This window comes from Rattus norvegicus, chromosome 12, assembly GCF_021556685.1.
Source record: "Rattus norvegicus strain SHRSP/BbbUtx chromosome 12, alternate assembly SHRSP_T2T, whole genome shotgun sequence".
Taxonomy (NCBI): domain Eukaryota; kingdom Metazoa; phylum Chordata; class Mammalia; order Rodentia; family Muridae; genus Rattus; species Rattus norvegicus.
The window spans coordinates 49,497,486-49,508,102 of record NC_141545.1 but is presented as its reverse complement, the minus strand read 5'-3'; the positions used below and the strand labels follow the sequence as shown (position 1 = coordinate 49,508,102).

Below are 10,617 nucleotides of genomic sequence, written 5' to 3'. Positions count from 1 at the left end.
TCCTATGGAAAGACCCTTTAGTCTGCCCAAGCTTGGCGTCAGTTCACCTGTATTTCTTTCCTGAACATTTCCTTCTTACATTTATTTATGTGTGCAGGCATGGAACATGTTCCAGGGTCACACTGTGAACACCAAGACTGTGTTATGTACTGAAAATACCTGTCTCTGGGTGTGTGGGTTCGGCCCATAGCACACACCTATCATCCCTCTGGCTGGAATACAGACATGCCCTGAGTGCACACCTTTAATCCCAAACAGTGAAAGTAAAGTTAGTTTGTAGAGGGAAGTGATGTCTAATTGAGTGGCAGACAAAGTGACGAATCAGAGAAAGATTTGACAGAATGAGTCAGAGATCGGATACCCCCAACTCTTGAGAGAATAGATGAGGGAAAAGATGGGCCAGAAAAGATAGAGAAAAGGGACAGCTTTACTGACTGGGACGTTTGTACAGAGACTGTGAGGTCCGAATTGAACCTCTTCCGGATCCTCTTGAATGGAGACAGTGATTGGTGCAAAAGCAAGAGGAGTTTAATTCCGGCATGTCAGGGTCCTCCCAGTTCAAGGGGAGATGACCCCAAGTGGACTCTGACCGGGAGTTATATACCTTGCTAACAATTGGGGGAGAATTCAAACAATTGGTAACTAGGCAGGGTATTATTTTTTTTTCTTTTTCTTTTTTTTTTTTTTTCGGAGCTGGGGACCAAACCCAGGGCCTTGCGCTTGCTAGGCAAACGCTCTACCACTGAGCTAAATCCCCAACCCCTGGGTAGGGTATTATTGATGGGGCAAAGTGACCTCTAAGCTGACTTGATAAGTGGACCATTCTGGACTTTCCAAGGGGAGTCAAGGGGAGGTCAGTCGGGAGTCACAGGTAGCTTCGTTTGACAGTTTGGTTTGCAGTTGCTCCGGGAACTAACTACTCCCTGGAAGGGAGGGGTCTTTGTGCTTAAAGGTTCACGGTGGAACTTTCCCACTGGCCTTAGACTGACCCCCAACTCTGGCTCTTTCGAGACAATGTGAGGAGAGAACAAGCCAGACACAGGTGAAGACAGAATGAGCCAGAGAATGAGAAGGAGCCCGAAGATTAGGACAGTTTGGGAGTTTTAGTTCGAGGTCAAGCAGAGCAATTCAGGAGAGGCCGAGAGAGGAGCCAGATTGAAGCAGTCAGCTCGGAGAGGAGGTTTTTTTTTTGTTTTTTTTTTTTTTTAATTTTTTTTTTCCGGAGCTGGGGACTGAACCCAGGGCCTTGTGCTTCCTAGGCAAGCGCTCTACCACTGAGCTAAATCCCCAACCTCGGAGAGGAGTTTTAAGTCAGAACAGCTGAGTCGAACCAGCCAGCCAGAGTTCAGAAAGAGCTAGAAAGGGCAAGCTTATTCAATATTAAGTCTTGGAGGCTGAAAACATTCTAGGCTGAGATTCCATTGTGCGAAGGCTAGAATCTTCTGTCCAGCACACTTCCAGGACTAGGCCTAGGTTAGTAGACAGAGGCAGTAAGCGTCCGACAATTAACAGGTGAATAAAAGTCACTTGTACAACACATGGAGGTCGGAGGCAGCAAGGGCCTTTCTTTACCCTTTGTTGGCTCTCCCTCAGTCTTATGAAGTGAATGTGACTTGTGAATAAGATGGTGTTGAAGGGACGGCTCTGAGCTCCTCTCAGTAAACTTCAGTACGTAGGTCTGGGGAACCGTGTCACCTGACAGGAGGCCTTCCTTATTCCAGAGGATAGATGGCTGCTGCTTTGCCCCACCACAGGGTAGGTGCAAGGAGTGAGCAAGGTGGAGCCAGGCTGTGGACCGGTCCAGCACCCACACTGCCTCTGGGGAGCACTAAGACTTTGTGGTAGGACCTCTCAGAATCTTCTCATGGAGCACCCTGAGGGAGGGATTGGCCATGATGCAACGTGGCAGAGGTGAGGACCACCTCATAGGATCTTGGGAACCTCCGAATAGATGTGCTGGGTGCTTTCCTCGTTTTTTCCTTTTTTTTTTTTTTTTTTTTTTTGGAGCTGGGGACCGAACCCAGGGCCTTGTGCTTGCTAGGCAAGCACTCTACCACTGAGCTAAATCCCCAACCCCGCTTTCCTCGTTTTTTATGCAGGGTCCTGGGTGCAGTATGGGCAGGAGCTGCAGGCAGGACCCCAGAGTTCTGTGTACCTCAGCCTTTCAGGCTTCTAGTTATATCAGGACAGGGGTGGGGGTGGGGGACAGAATAGAATTCAGTCAACTGCAGGTTGCACTCAGCCCAGCTCAGTCCCCTAGTTCCTGGGGACATTGCTACCAGCATGCAGGTTCATGATCTGATGCCTTCTATTCTCTGTATTCCAAAAGACATCAGAAAGCAGAAACCAGTAAAGAAAATAGATATATTTACAGTTTGGCCAGACCGGGGAAAGAACACAGCTGGTTTCCAGTGGACCTGTGCCAGCCTTGCAGCTGACAGAAGGTAGAAGGATCCATGGGTTTTGCTCTGATGATGTCCCCTGTCCCCTCCTGCACCTCATCCCAGGTCCACGAGCCACAGGGGTCAAGAGCACGGAGGTCAGAGGATAAAGGATGCGGGGGGGATGCATCAGACAGCACTCGGTGTCATCAGCAGGCCTCTGTGCACATCTCAGGTACCTGCTCTGGGCTTCTGAGTCGATATTGGATTTGCGGTCGCAAAAAGAACTGTTCACAAAGTGTGTTTCTAGCGTCTCTGTTGCAAGGGGAGAGGCGACTCAGTCGACTGGGAGTTCCTTAGAGAAGGAGCAGGCCCAGGTCTTAAGCCTTGTCTGGTCTCATGGTGCTTACACTCCTGCCTGGGAGATCCATGTACACAGGACAGTGGGCCACACAGCCACCACATGGGATGAGTCCCGGAAGTCTGACAAGCTAACATCCATCCCCAGAAGTGGAAGGAGAGACAACTCCTGAGAGTTGTTCTGACCTCCTCATGCACATCACCACTTCATTCATACACGTACTCAGGTCCCCCCCCCCCACTCTTTCACACACATACAAACACACATCTCTCTCTCACACACACTTCTCTCTCTCATACACCTCTCTCTCTCTCTCTCTCTCTCACACACACACACACCCTTTTTGTGTGAAAGTTGGCTTTCAGATTTTTTTTTTTTTTCGGAGCTCGGGACTGAACCCAGGGCCTTGCGCTTGCTAGGCAAGCGCTCTACCACTGAGCTAAATCCCCAACCCCGAAAGTTGGCTTTCAGAATGATGAACCAAATCCCTGGCGCTTTTGCTTTGAGTGACAGTGTCTCAATCTGACCCCACCCCCCAAAAGATGGTTCATTTCAGTGGAGAAAGCACTTAGAGTCACAATGTGGATACCAGACCTTGTTATGGGAGCAGGGCCTCTAACTTATCACCTTCCTGCTTCAGCCTCTGGAGTGCTTAGGCTCACCACCACACCCAGTTGTCCTTGGCTTTCCTGGGAGATATTTTTGGCTCCTCTGTGCGTAAATGGACCAGCCTGGGGACAGGGAGATAGGCTGGAGGCTTGTGCAATGGCCCAGGGGCTCTCTACAGCTTAAATTTGATGTGAGATAATATATCCAGGGCTGTGCCTGGAACACCGTAGCCCACTTAGAATCAGCCAGTTCTTCTGCCCTCTGCCTTCCTCGTGTACGAGAAAACCAGGATTCAGGAGCTTGGCAAGAACTCAGGCCCACACAGCAGGGAAGGGCCACTTGAATTCTCCAGGCACATCCACGACATGCCCTACACTGTGTGTAGGGTTCTCAGGGTGTTTGGGTTGGTTTGGTGTTTTGAGACAGACTGGTGTGGCCCAGGCTGGACCCAGGCGTGTATGCAGCAGAGGCTGGCTCTTTATCTTCCTCCCTTCAGAGCCAAGTACTGGGATTATGGGTGTGTGCCACCATGCCCAGCTTGGTCTTGGTTGTTTTTTTTTTTTTTTTTTTTTTTTTTTTTTAAGATTTATTTATTTATTTCATGTAGGTGGGCACACTGTCACTGTCTTCAGACCGACACCAGAAGAGGGCATCGGATCCCGTTAGGGATGGTTGTGAGCCACCGTGTGGTTGCTGCGATTTGAACTCAGGACCTCTGGAAGAGCAGTCAGTGCTCTTAACCACTGAGCCTTCTCTCCAGCCCAGTTTTTTTTTAAATGTTTTCATAAAACAATACTGGGGGGGTGCGAGTGCCACAGTGTGTGTAGAAGTCAGACAACCTGGGGAGCCAGTTCTCTCCTTATGCTATGTGTGTTCCAGGACAGAACTCGGGTGGTCAGGCTTGGCAGCATGATTCTAAACCATTTCATCCATCAGCCCCAGATTTTAGGTTTTAACACAAACCCTGCTCCCTCAGGCCACCCTGCTCCCACTTGATGAGGTGGAAGAGGGATTCCAGCTAGAGGTCCCGGTCTTGGGTCATGCTTTGTAACCCAGAATTTCTACCAACATGGCCTTCGGAGCGCTCTTCAGTGCCATTGACCTACACAACCTTCCAGCTCTTCCGAGACTCCTTGTTGGTGTCCCCACAGCAGCCAGGGCAGCACCGGGAAGCCGCAACACAAAAGTGTAAACAGAATCAGTGCCAAAGATCTGCCCGGAGGCGGTGGGTACTGGGCCCTGACCCGTGGGATCGGATCAGGAGCAGCTTCCGGGTTTGTGACTAGAAAGGGAAACCTGGGGAATGGGTTCATCCTGGAGGCCCTTCACCCTAGAGCTTATTTCCCACCAACAGGCAACACTGTCACCTCAGTTTCTGAGACTGATGAAAAGCTCTAGTTCTTCTTGGTCTGACCTCTGGAGGTTACTTCACGCACGCACGCACAGGCTAGATGTTGCAATACTCTTGCCCCAGGACCAGCCTGGGGATGGCCTCAGCCAGATGGGAGAGAGGCCATCTCGTCTACACACTCGATAGAAGAGATGCTCACGCCCACCAGCTGACAGGCACCAGGTAAAGCAAAGGGTGACATTTCCCAGGGGCAGCCAAGGAGAGGGGTGTGACTGTCACAGTGATCACCATGGTCATGAGTGCCAGCCTACATAGTTTGAGCTCCATCAACCATCAGCCTGCTGAGGTTTGCTACCGTGTTCCGCACACGGGGAAGTTACGGCTAACTTTAACTCTCTAAATTTTTTTTTATTTATTTAATGTATAAGTTGTTCTGCTGCATATGCATCCACCTGCCTGAAGAGGGCATCGGATCTCATTACAGATGGTTGTGGACCACCATGTGGTTGCTGGGAATTGAACTCAGGTCCTCTGGAAGAGCAGACAGTGCTCTTAACCACTGAGCCATCTCTCCAGCCCTCACTTTAACTCTCAAACGGTAGTCTTAGAGCTGGAAGTTCAGATGGGCTCTCCTGGCATTGATTGGGTGCCTGCTGTGTGCTGGGCACTATGGTACCTTTCTAAGTTAATATCCCAGAGTGCCCTGGGGTGTGTAGTCACGTGAGTGTTTAAAAAAAAGAGTTAATAAACCATTTTTCCTTCCCTGGTCCTGGTCCCAGAACAACTCTGAGACTAAGTATTTATTAATAAATGCCTAGGCCATAAGCTTTGGCTCACTCCCTGGCGAGCTTGTAACTTATTTAACCCACTTGAACTATTCCAGGGGTACCATTCTTCTGCTATACCCTGCATCTCCATGTTGCTCTCAAATCTCTCCTATTATCCGCTCGCTATTTCCCAGAATCCTCTCTTCCTGACAGCGTCCGAGGTTTACAAGCGATTCTCCCTACACCTGCGCCATCTCTTTGTAAGCTGCACCAACTTTTCATATCTCTGACTCCCCAACACCAGCAACGCTGCCCATGTGCAGTGCTCCAGTGTCCAGGGGACTTGGCACCAGCCACGAGGCTGCTTGTTTTCTGCTTGCTCAGGCCGGCCATCTGGGCTACTCTGGAGACGCATGCTCTGGTGTGTGGTAATTCTGGGACCTACCCACTCTCATGGGACCTCATCTCCTGCTGTTGTCTTTTCTGTTGTTTGTGGGTTGTTTTTCTTTTTTTTTTTTTTTTTTTTGGTTCTTTTTTTCGGAGCTGGGGACCGAACCCAGGGCCTTGCGCTTCCTAGGCAAGCGCTCTACCACTGAGCCAAATCCCCAACCCCGGGTTGTTTTTCTTTAGGGTTCTTGACAAGACCCCTCCCTGAAGCTCAAGGCTGGCTTTGCGCATTCTGCAATCCTCCTGCCTCAGCCTACGGGGTGCTGGGAGAACAGGTTTGAGCCACAATCAGCTCCTTCTAGCCTGTTGAATAACCGAGATCCACAGCCTGCGGCCTCTGCCTAGTCCATATATCAGCCATGTGCCTCCGAGCCGTGTGACTGCAGGCAAAGTCACCAGAGTTTCATCTTTAAAATGGCTTAAGAATAATACTTTCCAGGGGGGTGGAGACAGGGCTCGGCCATCTGCTGCTCTTGTAGAAGAGTTTGCTTCTCAGGGCCCACAGTTGCCCACATCTGGCAGCTTACAACAGCCTGTAACTTCGGCTCCTGGGGGAGTCTGGTGCCCTCTTCTGGTCTCTGCGGGCAAATGCACTCATATGCTTAAACTCACTCAAAGACGTAGACACTTAATTAAAAATAAGATAATGTAAAAAGAATACTCTTTGAGCGAGGTGCGATGACGTATACCCATAATCTCAGACCGTAGGTGGCTGAGGCAGGAAGACCAGTGTTACTTCAGAGCCAGCCTGGCTACATTGCCAGACTCTGTCCCAAAAAGAGGGGGGCGGGGAGTGGGGGGAGGACGAAAATGAAACAAAAAAGAAAAGACCGGGGCTGGGGATTTAGCTCAGTGGTAGAGCGCTTACCTAGGAAGCGCAAGGCCCTGGGTTCGGTCCCCAGCTCCGAAAAAAAAAGAACCAAAAAAAAAAAAAAAAAAAGAAAAGAAAAGACCGCATGTGGTAGCCCATGCTTTTAGTCCCAGAGGCAGAGGCAGGCAAATTCCGTGAGGTCAAAACTAGCCTGGTCTACAGATCAAGTTCCAGGCTAGCCAGGGCTACATAATGAACCCCTATGAAGAAAAAAAAAATCACTTTTTTTTTTTAAATTTGGGCAGAACACCTCTGTCTCCCTAAAGCTTAGAGTGTGGGGTCTGCTCCTGTCCCTTTGAGTTTAGTCCCTTAGACAGTACAGCGTTAGAGGCAAGCCGCAGGTGTAGGAAATCTTCCTTTGGAGACAAGAGGTTTTATTTATTTATTTTTTAGTTACATTTATTTAGTTTGTATGTATATGTGTGTATGTGTGTGGGTGTGATCGTCAGACAACAGCAGCTTGGGACAGTGTTTCTCTCCTTCCACCGTGTGTGCTCGTGGCTAGAGCTGACTTCCTGCTTCTGTTTAGGAGAGCCACTAAGATTGTCACTGAAAGTGACTCCACAGGCTTGGCTGACTCTCACAGTAATCCCAGGAGGGGGGTGAGGGTGAGGATCGTCTCTTTTCTAGGCGAGGGACACTGGTTCAGAATGAGGGCAAAAACCTGCCCAGGATAACGTTCTTCTTGAGTATCTCGAGCTGCCCCCAGGCTCTCAGTGAGGACAGCACACAGGCTGGGTGTGACATCAGGCTTCTGTTTATTTGGACAGGAAGCATATTGGACACCTGGTTGACCTGTATCAGACTGCTAATGGGAGTAGCTTTGCAGAAATGTTGTGCTTGCAATGCCTTTATCCCATAGGCAGGGGTGTGTGGTTCATCCATCCCCAGGGGCAGTGTTTATCCTAGTGGTTAAAGTTGACTGTGTGCTGCTCTCCTGGCTGCTGGGGAGCTCTTGGCCACCCACTTTCTATTCTAATACTGTCACCTCTTTTCCCATTGTGTCCAGTGTGGCTCATCCCAAGAAAATGCTGAACTGTACTCTCTCCTCCAGACAGGTGCTTGAGGGAAGGGGACAAAGGCAGGTCTTGCAGTGTTGCTCACCTGGACCGGTTAGTGCGAGGGTTTCAAATACATTCCTGAGACTCGGACTTGGGCAAGGAGAACGGTTGCGCTAGGGTGAAGTAGGCTTAAAGTAGGGACATGTAGTAAGCCAGGAGGAGGTGGCCCTCTGTGTTGGCAAGCCCCAGATCATGGAAAGAACCAGGTGAGGACTGAGCCAGGGCCAGAACTGTGGTGGCAGATAAGGGTGCGCTGCAGGGAATTCCAGCTCCTCTTGTGCCTCCGAGTACTGGCCAAGCCCCTCCCCTGTGGCCTGATACAGCACACCACAGCCTCCTGCTGAAAGGTGACACTCAGAAGGCCGGGTTCCCTTAGTCACCCTGTGGGCACTTGTAAGACTCTCCTGAGAATGGAACTGGCGGCCACGTCCCCAGTGTCGGTAAGTGGCCCCAAGCACTGGGTGGGAGCAAAAAGTCCAAGTAGAGATGGGGACTGCAGGATGCTGACTCCAAGACCTCTCCTAGACAAGGTGAATGTGTTATAGAGGTAGGGGTGGGAGATATGCCCTCCACCCGTTGCACTGTGGTGTTGGCTACTGGCCAGCATTGGCTGGGACCTGGCAGCTTCCTGTATCGGTCATGAGAGGAGCGATGGCTCCGGCACCAGACAGTTGTTGCTTGGGTTTGAAATTCGAGAAGTAAAAATAAGCCTAAGGGGGGGGTGTGACTTAGTTGGACTTTTGCCTCACGTGTTCCAGGTCCAGGGTTTGAGTTCAACCCTGGGAAAAAAAGAAAGAGGAAAAACTAAATAAAAAAGAACTTTGACCAGCAACCAGTTTCGGGGTCAGCTAGATCAGGTCACAGGAAAGCAACATCCCGGGGAACAGATGCTCAGTGGGAGGCCCTTCTCTAGTCTCTGCTGTTCAGACCACTGTCCAGCTGGTCTGTGCAGCAACGGTGAGACCCAGGTCTGCTGTCCTTCTTAAAGGCACACCACCAGATGTGATGTGTCAGCACAGGTAGTAGTGCCTTGGGTCATGTGAGAATTATCTGTGTTTGTGTGTTGACAGGGGAAGGTGTGGGTGTTGGGCCAGTATTTGAGCTGGGCTAAGTGACTGAGATTCTCTGAGTCACAGGTGTCCAAACTACGAAGCAGAACCAGGTAAGGACAGGCTAATGCGACAGTGATATTCTGGGATGGGAGGGATGGGGCGAGGAGGCTTGAAGACCCGCGGCGGGCACACGTGTGTGGAAATTGAGTGTGCAGAGACATCATTCTAAGCAACTCAAGGGCAAGGAGGGGATTCTGCATTTTTTAGAGGGGGAGGCAGGCCCAGAGGAGGAGGTTGGCAGCTTTCTCAGACAGCTCCCCGCATGCATGGACTTGGTAAACTTCTGCCCTAGCGACCTCTGGGTCTTATGCTATAAGAAAAGAAAAAGAAATAAAGTAAGAAAGGTGGTGGTGGTGATACACACCATCAATCCCAGCATTTGGGAGGCAGAGGCAGGTAACTCTCTGTGAGGTAGCCAGCCTGGTCAACATTGTGAGACTCTGTCTCTAAATAAATACTTAAGTAAAAAAGTAACTAAGGAATAGACACTGAGGGTTTCCGCAGGGTAAAACCGGCAAAGCTTGGTATTAGAATCACTGCTTCCTGTCAGGATAGAATTTACTCTATGGAGTGCGTCGAGGCTTCGGGGAAAGCCTGGCTATTCTGCTCATTAGAGTCTCCAAGTTGATCGTGGCAACTTGCCCTTGGGTCCCAGTCGCCAGCCCTGTTTGCATGTCCCATCTACTCAGGCGCTCAAATCCTGCTCTCCGGTCACCACCTGCCCATCTGGGTTAGTTTTCCTTCTCTGTAACAAAGTACCTGATGCTGATACTTTGTGAAAAAAAAAAAAAAAACAGTTTACTTAATCAGAGTTCTGGAGGTCTAAGCGCAGGGTCCTAGTTTCTGTTTGACTCCTTGCCTTCTGGGGGCATCATAAGATGGTAGATGGGGGCTGGGGATTTAGCTCAGTGGTAGAGCGCTTACCTAGGAAGCGCAAGGCCCTGGGTTCGGTCCCCAGCTCCGAAAAAAAAAAAAAAAAAAGATGGTAGATGCCGTCCTCATGGGATGACGTGGGAGACAGGAGGCTGGTAGGATTTAGGAGCCAGGCTTACTTTTTTTTTTTATGGTAACTCATTCCCACAACGACCTCAGTCACCGGGACACCAGCACTAGTCCCTTCTGGAGGAGGCTATGTCTCCTCACCAACGTCATCCTAGCTGGGGACAAGCTCCCAGCTCATGACCCTCTGGGGTGCAGCATAGCCATAGTCCCAGGCCACCAGCTGTTCTCCCAGGCAGCTGTCTGTCCTCCCAGGCAGCCAGCATTTGCTAAGCAGGTTCCATGGAGTTTGCATAACGCAAAGTTTGCGCCATCCCCCGGGCTTCCCAGATGGAGTGGGCACAAGGGCATCAGATCACCGAAGGTCCATTCCAGCTCCCTGTCTTATTGCCCACCCCCAACCCCCTCTCTTTCCTCGGAAACAATTTAAATACGTTTTTACATGCTTGTGATTTGTAACTTGGCACTATTTCATGTGTATACACGCGGGACCTGCCACACAGTGGCCTTCCCTGGGTCAGGGTCTCTCTCTGGCTCCTTCCCGGAAAACTGTGGGGTGACAGTTTGTCCCCTTGGCTCCCGAGTGCACTTGCAGAAACCGAACCTCTAAAATGCAGAAGTCCAGCTTGGTTCATGCCATTGCTTGTGCTCAGTTTGT

General features: G+C 50.3%; 1 protein-coding gene across 10 annotated transcripts in view; it reads left to right on the top strand.

The window, feature by feature from the left end:
- Positions 1-10,617, top strand: part of Acacb (acetyl-CoA carboxylase beta) — a 110,527-nt gene that overhangs the window by 2,317 nt on the left and 97,593 nt on the right. For 4 of the 10 annotated variants that reach the window (XM_087577591.1, XM_087577590.1, XM_087577589.1 and 1 more), the window contains exon 1: positions 8,244-8,288. The gene's annotated coding sequence lies outside the window, so the exon portion shown is untranslated. 10 annotated transcript variants of the gene reach the window in all.